The sequence below is a fragment of the Momordica charantia genome (assembly GCF_013281855.1).
Source record: "Momordica charantia cultivar OHB3-1 chromosome 3 unlocalized genomic scaffold, Mcharantia_2.0 BLBB01000003.1, whole genome shotgun sequence".
NCBI lineage: Eukaryota > Viridiplantae > Streptophyta > Magnoliopsida > Cucurbitales > Cucurbitaceae > Momordica > Momordica charantia.
The window spans coordinates 13,027,413-13,040,025 of record NW_028275161.1 but is presented as its reverse complement, the minus strand read 5'-3'; the positions used below and the strand labels follow the sequence as shown (position 1 = coordinate 13,040,025).

At 31.6% G+C, this 12,613-nt stretch overlaps 1 long non-coding RNA gene and 1 pseudogene across 1 annotated transcript; one reads left to right on the top strand and one right to left on the bottom strand.

Annotated features, from left to right (window-relative positions):
* Positions 1-7,270: 7,270 nt before the first annotated feature.
* LOC148212415 (uncharacterized) lies at positions 7,271-9,811 on the top strand. Its single transcript, XR_015789894.1, has 2 exons — positions 7,271-7,524; positions 9,131-9,811. It is a non-coding gene; the product is annotated as an uncharacterized LOC148212415 (long non-coding RNA).
* A 755-nt stretch (positions 9,812-10,566) lies between these two features.
* On the bottom strand, positions 10,567-11,256 carry LOC148212414 (secreted RxLR effector protein 161 pseudogene; annotated as a pseudogene).
* Between the last annotated feature and the right edge of the window lie 1,357 nt (positions 11,257-12,613).

The following is a 12,613-nucleotide window of genomic DNA, read 5'->3' as shown; positions in this document are numbered from 1 at the left end:
TTTTAACCCAATTTCGCTCTAAGTCGCGGTCGTGGGATACGTTTTATTTGAAATTGTAGCTGCTGCGATTTCCCTACCTTAGTTTTTAAAATATTTTGAAACTGTATTATTTATGTCTTTTTTTAAAACACATTATTAAAAGAAGAATCCAGATTGTTAAATTGTTCAGGAAATTTCGTGGGTCAATTTATGCACTATATTTTACAAATGGTATTTCTTTTCCATATTTTCAGTTTTTTATTTCGAGATTAGAATTTTTTTTTTTATTCTCAAATTGTCCTCAATTAATACTCTCTCATTTAATGGGATTTATTTGTGATTCTCTTCATAAAATACTTATGAAAATGAAATTGAATGATTGGGCTGAACTTATTAGAGTACCCACTCATATTTTTGTTTCCAATTTGATCCACCTTGTCTCAAGTACATCAATTATGCATTGTAATAATACTCAATAAAGGTGGGATCCTCCGTGTTTCTCTGGATTGTTTAATCATTATCTCTAAATTTAATCCTCAGCCACGTGATAGTTCACCGTTATCTAAAGCTTCAAAAATTGTTATACTATAGTTCTCTCGGAGAATATCACAATGTTTTGTTGATGCCTAATAACATCCACTACATTTGTAACAATAAAAAAGGACCAGCAATTTCCTCATGATTTTTGTTTTCTTGCGATAGCTAGAAGAGGTAATTGAAGCTTATGAGAAAAACAATGAAGGTAAAAGGCACATTCATATTCATTTTCTTTCAATATAAGTGCTTTCAATCAATTAAATTCATGTTGCATATTACTCGCTTCATCATATCCTTGTCCTTGCAAATTATGGTGCTTAATCCACGTTTAGAAAAAAAAAATATCAATAGCTTCCTTACGTGATAGATCATTTTTATTGGTGATATATATAATTCCAACAAATCATCCAATCACATGACCTTTGTCTGCATATCGTAATATAACTGACATTTGCTCATTCGAAGATATATCATTGGATTTATCAATCCAAAATAAAAATAACTTATCACTCATATCTGTTATAACTGCATTCATACTTTCAACTTATCAATAGAATTCACAATATATTTTGAAATCTCAGGTGCAATCAATTTCAAATTGTCTATAGTAGTTTTCAAAGTCACAACTTCAATATCCTTATTGTGATCACATAGTCATCTTAAAAGTTCAATAAATTTACCTTGATTTTTTTGAATCATCTATCTCATCGTCATCATACCACGAAATGGAAGTTATTATCGTAATAAGAATAGAATACAATCAATTGATGCACCTAATCGAGTTTGATATTCAACTCGGTCTGACATCCTATTAAAAAGATGTCTCAATATGTTGTTTCAGTTTAAAAAAAAGTCTCACATGTAACCCAAGCTTGATTATGTATACTATTAGGACCACCAACATGAGTTTGCAATTTCTTTTTTTTCTTCCAATTAGAATACCTTTCACTAACAAAATGACCACCTCCTGATTGTTCACGAGTTTCTAGCTTGAACAAGTAGTAATGTATTAAACCGAGCTAGATTAAATCATCTTGACCTTGGTCCAAATTTCTTGAATGGAAAAATGATTTTACGGCTAACAAGGACTTTTTTGTAAATAAACTCAGTGAATTTAGACTTAAAGATTACATTGGTAATTATAAATGTTAGATCTTAGAATCAAGATCGGCATGCAGTTCTCCTAAATCAACTTCTGTTATGAAACTATCAGAATTAGTATTGCTATTCTTCTTTGGAGATGATGACACTCAATTATTATTTTCTTTTATAACATCTCTCAATATTGATTTCAAGTTAAATCTAAAAAAAAATATTAATAGAAAAATATTCAAGAACTAGAACATAAATTTAACATTTATGAGAACGAAAACTAAAATTCTAAAAGGAATTGGAATCTTACCTGTAGGGGTGGGGGATCGAACTCACAACCTCATAGTTTGAAATATATGTCAATTACCGCTGAGTTATGTTATCTTTGGCCTAGCAACTAATGTTGTTGAAAGTGAGAAATTACGTATTCTTGGCAGCTAAGGGCTCGTTTGGTAGCGTTCCTGTTTCTTGTTTCTTGTTCATGCTTCTCATTTTTTGAGTAACAGACATGTTTGGTAACCAATCACATTTCTCGGTTCTAAATTTTGAGAAACGTTTCCAAAAAAGGAACCAATTTTTGGAAATTACGAAATGTAGTTTCGTTTTTGTCGTTTCTGTTTCTTTATTTTGTGTTCAGGCGCAATCCGAGTTGAAATAAAATATTTGTCTCAGAGAAAGTAATAAATGGCTTTGTGTTCAACCCCATAGTTAAACAAAAAAATTTTTAATTTTTAAATTAATAATATTTTAAAATTTTATTTGAAAGTTTATTTTTATTTAAAATTATTATATTTTCTTAAAAAAAATTTTAATTTTTAAATTAAAATATTTTAAAATTTTATTTGAAAGTTTATTTTTATTTAAAACTATTATATTTTCTTAAACAAAAAATTTTCTATTTTTTAAATTAAAAATATTTTTCCTTATTTAAACTAATAATTCATACTTTTATATTAAAACAAGTTTATATTGTAAACTATATTTTCTTTAATAAATCACAAATTTGTTTTTTTATGTTTTATATTTTTTTAACTTAAATATTTTGATAATTTATTCTTTATTTAAAGCTATTATATTTTATTAAATAAAAAAATTCTATTTTTAAAATTAAAAATATTTTGAAATTTTATTTTTTATTTAAGCTAATAATGGATACTTTTATATCAAAAAAATGTATATTCTAAATTATATTTTCTTTAATAAATATTATTCTTCGTGTCTATGTTATATTTTTTTATATTATATTTACTAAATTTTATTCAACTAGAAATAAAAATTAGCTAACCTGAATAAGGTATAAATTCTCCGTCAATTAAATTACTTTTGAACCATCATGCATGGGTGGCCCATTGGTCTAAAGGGATTATAGTTAATTAAGAGGAAATACCTTAGGAATTAGTAATTCTTATGTATTTTCCGACACTTAATGTTGTAGGGTCAGACGGTTGCCCCGAAGAGGGAATTCGCTATCACTAAGGTAAAGTCGAAGCCCTAGGCTTTTCTTTATTCGTTTTACATTACTTCTTTTTTTTAGTTTAATCACATCTTTCTTTGTCTATCAATCAAAGAGATTAAGGTTTGATTTAGTTGGTAATTATCAGTTAATTAGCAATCCCTATAGAGACGATACTTTACTTATCACTTTATTACTTGTAGTGATCCGTACACTTGCGAAATAGAACAACAGGGTGTTGTTTGAGTCAGAGTAATGCCGGATCTGTAGCTGCAGGTGGAAAAAACTAATAGTATGGTAAAAATGGTGGCTAAGATGGAGACTTTTGTCTTGTGATTGTAGGGAGAGAAAAGTGACGGCAATGAGTTTTCACTCAAAACTAAAGAAAAAAAATAATTTTTATTCAAACCTCTTCCCCACCTTCCTAGCTTGTACTCTTTTTTTTTTTTTTGAAAAAATAGACCCTTCATTTAATTTAATATAAAATATTATTAAATGTTATTATTCTAATATTTAATAACAATAAATTATATTTTAAAAAAATCTATTGATATTAATTAATAATAACAAAGTCAAAATTAAAAATTAAGTATACATTTATAATATTTTATAATAAAATCATGCTCACCAATAAAAGTTATATAAATTTTTATTGGAAGAAAAAATATTAGTACTAGAAATGAAAAAGAAATAATTTATAAAATAATTAATTAAAAAGTTGTGGATCTCATTAATAAAGAGGGAGAAATGGTAAAAAAGTAGTAAAATAACTCTAATAAATGTGTGGGGTCCACAAAATAAGGAATGGAAATGAGATTGATGAGGGTGTAGGAAATAAATGAGATTGCTTTTTTTAGGGAATGAGATTTCCAAATTTGTGGTGGGTCCCACAATTTGATTTCATTCCTACAACTTGTTAAACATCATCAAATGGAATGGAAAAATTCATTCACATTCCTTATTCTCATTAAAGTAAACATGACCTTACTGAAAAATGAAGTTATCTCCTTTGAGTATGTAAGATTCAAGATCACGAATGACTCACCAAAGGCCTAACAAGGAGGGTAATTTTTTAGTTCTCATTATGTATGAGAGCAAAACCTTAATGTTTGTATGTACTGTGAGAATCCATAACCTTTTATTTGAGTGATATGTATGGACTTGATGGATAATACACTTGTGTTGTGATGCACTGCGAGAATCCATAGCCTTTTATTTGTATGGTCCGTATAGACTTGATGGATAATGTGTAACATCTTCACAACTCAGTTTTTTAGTGGTTTATCTCTGATAGACTTGATGAAGCAATAACGTAATAGTGAAGGTGGGCTATCTTATATGAAAGAGTTAAAGGGTCTCTTCCTAGAGCTTTCACAATGACCCGAGGTTTTATGTATATGACCATTAATAGCACTCAATTTCTATCGAGGAATCGAAAAACAAATGATTAAAACATGTTGTGGGAGTCTCAACCATAATTATTGGAAGTTTAAGAGGTAACTCACTTTCACTACTTAGGTTGTTGCCTTACTTTACATATTAATTCAAATCGAAAGATATTAATGCTTAAATTTATTTTACTTTTTTTTCTCAGAAAACTTTTATTTTTACCATTTGTCATTGATGGGATAGTTGTTGAGAATGCCAAAGGAAAAATATGTTTTTATAGAGCAAAATAAGTAATAATTTTATTATTTCTTCTTTTTACAAATTTTAATGAAAAACGTTTTATTTCTATTTTAATTAATTATTCAAACGTTACTGAATTAATTATTTAACAGTTTGATTAATTAATTCATTTTTGTTTTGAAACATTTAATTAATTAATTTAGTTAAAACGTTTCATTTTTTTAAACAAAGTTGAGTTTTCTTCTTTGGGGGCTTTTTCATGAACTTGGGACAACGTTTTCTGAGCATGTTCTTCGGTTCCATTCGACTCCGACGAGTGCACACTTAAGTTCGAAGTTGTGTTAACCATAAGGAGCAACCGGCAAGTATACGATACAGCAGCGTGGTCGTACCGAAATTATTTTCAAGGCAGTGATTCATCCCACGACACAATGATCATCTTCATCTAAATTTCTCCTTTTAGTTCCAACAAGTCTCTGATGCAAAAGATCTAAAGTATTATTGTTGTTTGAAGTAGTAGGTAATTAATTGCAAGAATCAAAACTATTACAAAGAGAAACAAGAGCTTGAAGATTATTGTCACTTAGCTGAGAAGATAGGGACCGATGTTGATAAAGATTGAAACAGTAAAGGCCTTCATGGAGAGTCCCTTCATGGAGAGTCCCTTGAGCAGCACCTGTCGTGTGGCTTGGTCCTTCACACAACAAAAGAAAGGGGGAAGCTCAAAGAAAACTGAATTTTCTTTGGCGAATTGACTTTCACTTCTCATATTTCTAGTAATGGTAGGGAAAATGAAGAAGATTTTTGAGGTATCACTTGAATGGTGATTTTGAAAAATCAATTATACTTAAATCTCTTCTTTCAAAATCACTAATTCTACAATCACTCCCAAACTTACCCTAAGAATTTTCATTATTTTGATTGTGCCTATGTTTTCGTGTGTTTTATTGAACTGAAAGATTTGTCGTAGGTAAGGTTCCATCTGAGTTTATTGCCTTATTTTCATTCCAAGTTTCTTGTGTGAATAAAAGTGTCATTGCATCTTGTATATTTTAAGGGTTTGTTTTTTGGCTGTAATCACTGAAATCATCGACTCAAACTCTGTACCAAAATCAGGAAGAATATACATGACGTGATATTCTGTAGGAATGGGTTTGCCAACAGCTGCTAGAGCATCAACGCATTTCTTGATTTTCGAAAAATAATCTTTCAACAAACCTCATTTTGCAAATCTGAAGTTTTGATTTGATTTTCATGACTTGAGCTAAAGTTCCAGAGGTGAAAATTTGGAGTAGGCAGTTCCAAGTTTCTTTAGAAGTGGAACGACACGCTGGCGCATGCTGCCTTCCTGTGTCTACTAGCCTTCCATTTCCTCCGACGTTGAACTAACAAGCAAAGAAGAGAGATTAACTTATGTTGATGCTAGAATTCTGCCTCCCGGGATCTCACTGAATTCGCACTCATCTTCAATAACAAAAGGATTGATGAGACCTGCAAAATAGTACAACACTAAGACCGGTGTGGCTTTTGCCACACGGGCTCCGATGCCTAAGTTAGTATCGGAGTAGTGGGGTATAAAGAGTAGGGTTATTAGGCATACCTCTAGGGTTTGACTTACCCTTATATTTATAATGGTCGACTCCTAATCCCTTCAGGATCAGCTGAATTCTAATCCTCCTAGGGTTTACATTCGTCAAATCCTTATGCACTCAGGAGATCACAGAATGGGCCTCACGTTGTACTATTCAGGGCCGAGACCAAGTCGACTCGGACTGGGCTTACACGGGGTCGGGAATCATTACGGCCGGCCTAGGTCGCTGGGCCCCAACCCGCTTACCTCTCTTCGGCTCTCTTTCCTCTTTTCAGTTACTTAGCCTGATCTCTACATATCTTTCTGATCTTGTAATGCCATGCATTACCTTTAACAGTATTTTCATGAGATTATATTATTATTGTTTTTTTTAGGTAAGCTAGTCAAATCTAATTAGCTTTATGCCAATAAACTTTAATCAATCCTAGTTAATAATTGTAGGCTTCTAATACTCTAACTAATTAAGCTCAAGTTAATTTTATTTACTTATTAAAAAGAAATTTACAACAAAATTTAGTGATTCATCTTATCAATGTTTAATTAATTATGTATGTTAATCAAAAATAAATATGCATAAGAGATTAATAAGATTAGCGAGATTAATTGTATTTAAGTAACAAAATTAACAATACTACTTTAGTAATTAGATAAATGTTGTGAAATATGGTAATTGTAATGGTAGAACTATTTGAGTATTTATAAAGTTTCATACATTTTATCCAAAGTTTTATTTTAAGGTAATTAACCAAGTAAAACCTCATATTACCTTTATTTTACTCTTTATTTTTCTACCTCAATTAAATTAACTTAATTGGGGAAATATATAAAGTTTTACTTAACTCATAACCATGATTAGGCAATATAACTCACCTTCCACTAACCATGATTAGGCAATATAACCCACCTTCCACCTAAGAGACACATGTAGTAATTAAGTTAGTTAGTAAGACCAAAAAACACTAACAATCCCATTAAGTAATTGGCCATGTATGAGGAGAGAGAAGAAGTTTGTTCCATCTTCCAAGATTCATGTTTGTTTCATCTTCCAATTGTTTCATCTTCCAAGTCATTCTCCTTAAGTTACCTATGTTTGTTTCATTCATTTTCCTCCAACAACATTTCTAAACAAATCTGAAAATGTCCTCTCAATCATCTATCCTATGTTTTAAATCACACCTTAGAGGAGTTGTGGTTGCTTTTCCAAGTCCCTTCAAGGATCGTTCATTGCGGTTTTGTCTTTTCGGTAAGAACGGTTTCTTTTAGTCTAGTTTTGTAAGTAGATTTTTCCTAATAATTTTTATAGAACCTAAGCATGTTCATATCCATTTTCTAAGGTTTCCATCATCATTTCAAGCTCTCTTAGTTGCTGAAAATTTTCTCTTTTTATTTTTTACGGTAGAGAGGAAAACGCACCAACGATAAGCATCATTCTTCCTTGTGTAAATTATTTTAAGGGTTCATTATTAAGATAAAATAGGTACTGTTTAGTCCTTATTTTTGTTGATTTGAGATCTGAAAATTTGAATTTAAAAGGTCGTAAAAATGTTCATAAAATTCCTTCATAACGGTTTTTAACGGTTTATGTTATTTTCATAGTTTTAGCTTGTTTAGTATCAAATTTTGGATTGTTAATTCTGAATTTTTGAGACATGACCAGCACCTTTAAACTAACCTAAAATGTATTTGAATGTATTAAAATTGATTTTTATGATTAGTTTTACCTACGGTTTAAAATTGTGAAAACTAGTGCTATGTGTTTTCTCTAGTTTTTTTGTAAATTTGCAAAATCAGTAAATTATTTTTATCGATATTATAGTATATAAATCAGAGGCTAATATGAAGATTTAAAATTACTTTTCACAAATTTATATATATATTTTATGATTATTATGGACTAGGTTAATTATTAAGGGATTTCTACTAGTAGAATAGTGAACATATCTAGTTATGAGAACTTATTGGAGAAAGCTTAGTTTAGGTAATTGAGTCCTAATTTTAGTTGTGTTAATTGTTATTAGGAAGCTTTAAGTAAGCTTAGTTTAGGTAATTGAGTCCTAATTTTAGTTGTGTTAATTGTTATTAGGAAGCTTTAAGGAATTTCTTTTAGTTTGCGAAGTTCAGGTAAGTGGATTCTATCATAAGTTACCGCCTTGTATGTTTTGTTGTATTATTGTTTGATTGTAAGTGAATTATGTTATGTGTTGCATTGTTTTGTTATTGAATTATGTTATTCATGTTGCTTAAATATATTTTGTTATGGAATGGTGATGGTGGTTAAATTTTATGTATTACAAAGCATGTTATGATTCTATGGCTTTATCATGTCATTTTAAGTATGTTTAATAGCAAATCATGTTTAGGTAAGGCATGACATAATGTGTGATGCATTGCATTCGTAGTGAAGTTAGTAGTCTTATGTGTCATGGATTTAGGTAAGATTAATGTTATGCATGAAATACCCAAATTAAGCAGTTATGTTATGCAGCTAGATGTATGATATGACATGTATTGTTTCTGCTAAAGGCTGGGCCCTAGGAAACAAATTAGTTCATGTTAATGGTATTTATGGGGGGTAATTACCCTATAAATATTACATGCGGAATTGACGGTTATGGTATGAGGTATTTCTGTATAGCATGGCGCCAAATTAAGGATTTAGATATGTAAGTTTATGCTAGGAAGCACAAGTATCTTAAGTTAAGTTGTTCGTTGGTTTATATGTTAGGTTGAGGTATGCGTTCATATAAGCATGATGTGTGTGTTTGAGCATGAAAGGTTCCTTATGATGGGAACTACTTACTGGGTATTTTTTTTTATACTCATTCCATGTTGTTTCAATTTTTTTACAGATAGTTATATAGTTGACGGGAATAACGTCGAGGATGACTTGGGCATTGACGAGGAGGAGATATGAGACACAGTTTAATTTTATTTATAATCTATACTTTTAATTATGACTATACCACATTTTTACTTGTTTCATTTAAGGATAATAATTTTGTGATTTCCGCTGCTAAAGGTTTATAAGTTAAGTTTTATTAAGTTATCGTTTTCATTTTTAGATGAAAATACAAGTTCTTATCTTATTTTATTTTAACGAAATTATGTTTTATGAGTAATTATCTCAATATTATATTTGACATATAAAAATTGGGGTCATTACAGATCTCCTTTACTTCTATTTATATGATTTTTGGCAATTTTCTCCCTATAACAACTTATCTTGTTGTTTCCGTTGATTGTAGGCTAGATTTGGTTTCTTCACAGAAATAGAATTCTCGCTTACATGTATGAATTCTAGTGGGATCTCTCAATTTCCTTGAAGATAGACCTCCAATCCATGACCTTCAACAAGAGTTGTAGTTACTTGAAACTTCCAGAGTAGAAAATTGCTATAATTTAGTTTCACAGTTTTTTTAGACAACATGTTGGGGAGAGGATTCAAACTCACAACCTCTTGACAATTTAGTTTCACAGTTGAAACTTTGTTTTCAGATTTATCACTTGCGAGACAAAAGTACCATTGTTGACATCTGAATCCATTGATCTTAGACAATCATGAGACTAGGTTTCTGATACCATCAGAAAATAAAGAGAGAAGAAGATAAAAAAAGAATATTGCAGCAGGAGAAAAACCTTGTTTCATTCTAATATCATTAATTATATTTATATGTACAATTATCAGAATTTATAATGAATGAGGTGAAAAAGCTTTCACTCATAAAATGAAACCAAAATAGAGAATTACAACTCACACTCATCACACGTAATAATATTTAACTAAGCCTAAACACAGTGGTTACAACTAATTAACAGTAAAGAAAAATTATCTTAAAAAAACAGTAAAGAAAAACAACTTTCATTCTATTAACACAGTAGGCATGATACTTCTAATGGAATGTCTTGACGAAGGAGAGTAGAAGGTTGAAATAACTCAAACTACAGGCGTAGTGAGCGATCGAAAGGAATGGTCGATATTGAAAGTGTGTAAACAAAGTCCTACATTGGTTAAGAAAGAGAGTGATTCATATGTAAAAACTAAGGATAGAGACACTAGAGAGACATACACGAGAAAAGAGAAAAGAAATAAATTCTCAAATTGATTGATCAAAGATGAGGAATAGAGGCACTATTTATAGGTTACAAGAGGAAACAAAATCTAGGAATAACCTACTAACTTCCCTAACAAAAAATGAGATTTATTTGCTAAAATTAAACACAAAATCTAAACAACTTCTAACTAAGTCCAAATAATCTTAACTTCTAACTAATTCAACACTCCCCCTCAAGCTGGACTATACAGATTGAACAGTTTCAGCTTGATCAACAACCTTTCAAACATGGGTCTCAAGAGTTCTTTCGTTAGGATATCTGCAGTTTGATCTGATGATGAAACATACATCAGATTTATAAATTTCTCTTCAATCTTCTCTTTGATAAAATGTCTGTCAACCTCAACATGTTTAGTACGATCATGATGCACTGGATTGTGTGCAATAGCAATTCCAGCCTTGTCACTATGGACTTCCATTGAACTATCAAACTTGATCTTGAGTTCTTGGAGAAGGAGTTTCAGCCACATTATCTCACAAATACCATGAGATAATGCCCTGAATTCAACCTCAGCACTACTTCTTGCAACAACTGATTGTTTCTTACTCCTCCATGTAACAAGATTACCCCATACGAAGGTACAATATCCTGTCGTAGATCTCCTATCTTGAACAGAACCTGCCCAATCAGCATCTGTAAACACCTTAATCTTTCTGTCATCATCCTTTCCAAAAAATAATCCAAGTCCTGGAGTTCCTTTAAGATATCTAAGAATATGATACATGGCTTCCATGTGTTCTTCAGTAGAAGCATGCATGTATTGACTTACAACACTCACTGCAAATGCAATATCCGGCCTAGTGTGGGATAAATAGATTAAACTTCCAACAAGACGATGATTCTTTGTCAACGGGTACCCCATCTAGGCTCTCTCCCAACTTATGATTGGGACTTATTGGAGTATCAGATGGTTTACATCCAAGCATTCAAGTTTCCTTCAAGAGATCTAGTACGTATTTTCTTTGACATACAGATATACCAATTCTGCTCCTTGCAACTTCCATCCCTAGAAAATACCGAAGTGTTCCCAAGTCCTTTATTTCAAACTTCTTTCGAAGTGCCTGTTTTAGTCTCTCTATTTCTTCATGATGGTCACCTGTGACGATAATATCATCGACATAAACAATGAGGATGGTGATCTTACCTTGAGAGTGCCTATAGAACATTGTATGGTCAGTTTGAGCTTGGGTATATCCTTGTTTACAAACAGCCTTTGAAAATTGCCCGAACCATGCACGTGGGGATTGTTTAAAACCATAGAGAGATTTCTTCAGCTTACACACCTTCCCATCATACTTATCAATGTCAAATCCAGGAGGAAGGTTCATGTACACCTCTTCTTCCAAATCTCCATTGAGGAATGCATTCTTGACATCTAGTTGTTGTAGTTTCCAATCCAAATTTGCAGCAAGGGACAAAAGGACAAGAATTGTGTTTAATTTTGCAATGGGTGCAAATGTCTCCTGATAGTCTACCCCAAAAGTCTGAGAGTATCCTTTGGCCACCAATCTTGCTTTATACCTTTCAAAGGACCCATCAGCCTTATATTTGGCAGTAAAAATCCAACGGCATCCTATCGTTGGTTTATCTTGAGGACGATCAACTACTGTTCACTTATCATTAAGCTTTAAAGCCTTCATTTCATCATCTACTGCATTTTTCCACTGTGGATTGCTCATAGCCTTTTGAATGGATTTTGGTACCTCATTGGCTTCCAGATTGAGAGCCAAGGTCTGAACTGCTGAAGATAAATGACTATAACCAACACATCGAGCAATTGGATGTTAAGTACACGATCTCACACCCTTCCTAAGTGCAATAGGGAGATCAAGATCATTTGTATTGTCTTGAGGCACAAGGGTAGATTGTTTAGTACCTAAGGACGAGATGGATTCATGACTTTGCTGTAGAGGCTGTGGTAGCTCCACTCCTCTTTGAACCGTTTGTCGCCGAGAATAAACAAGAGTCTCAAGTTGCTTGTCACTTCGATTTGGGTTGACTTGATCATCTTCATTATTACAGGAAATAATAGGAACTGACTCTTCTATCTGAGTAATTGGGACGATCGGGGTAGGTATTTTTGGCTGAGGTGACTCGGTATTTAGCCCATCAATCTCAGGTATTTTTTACTGAGGAAACTCACTTATGGTATTTAGATCGTCAATCTCCCAAAAATTTCCATCAAGACTACTTGTAATGGGAATCCACGTAGAGAGAAG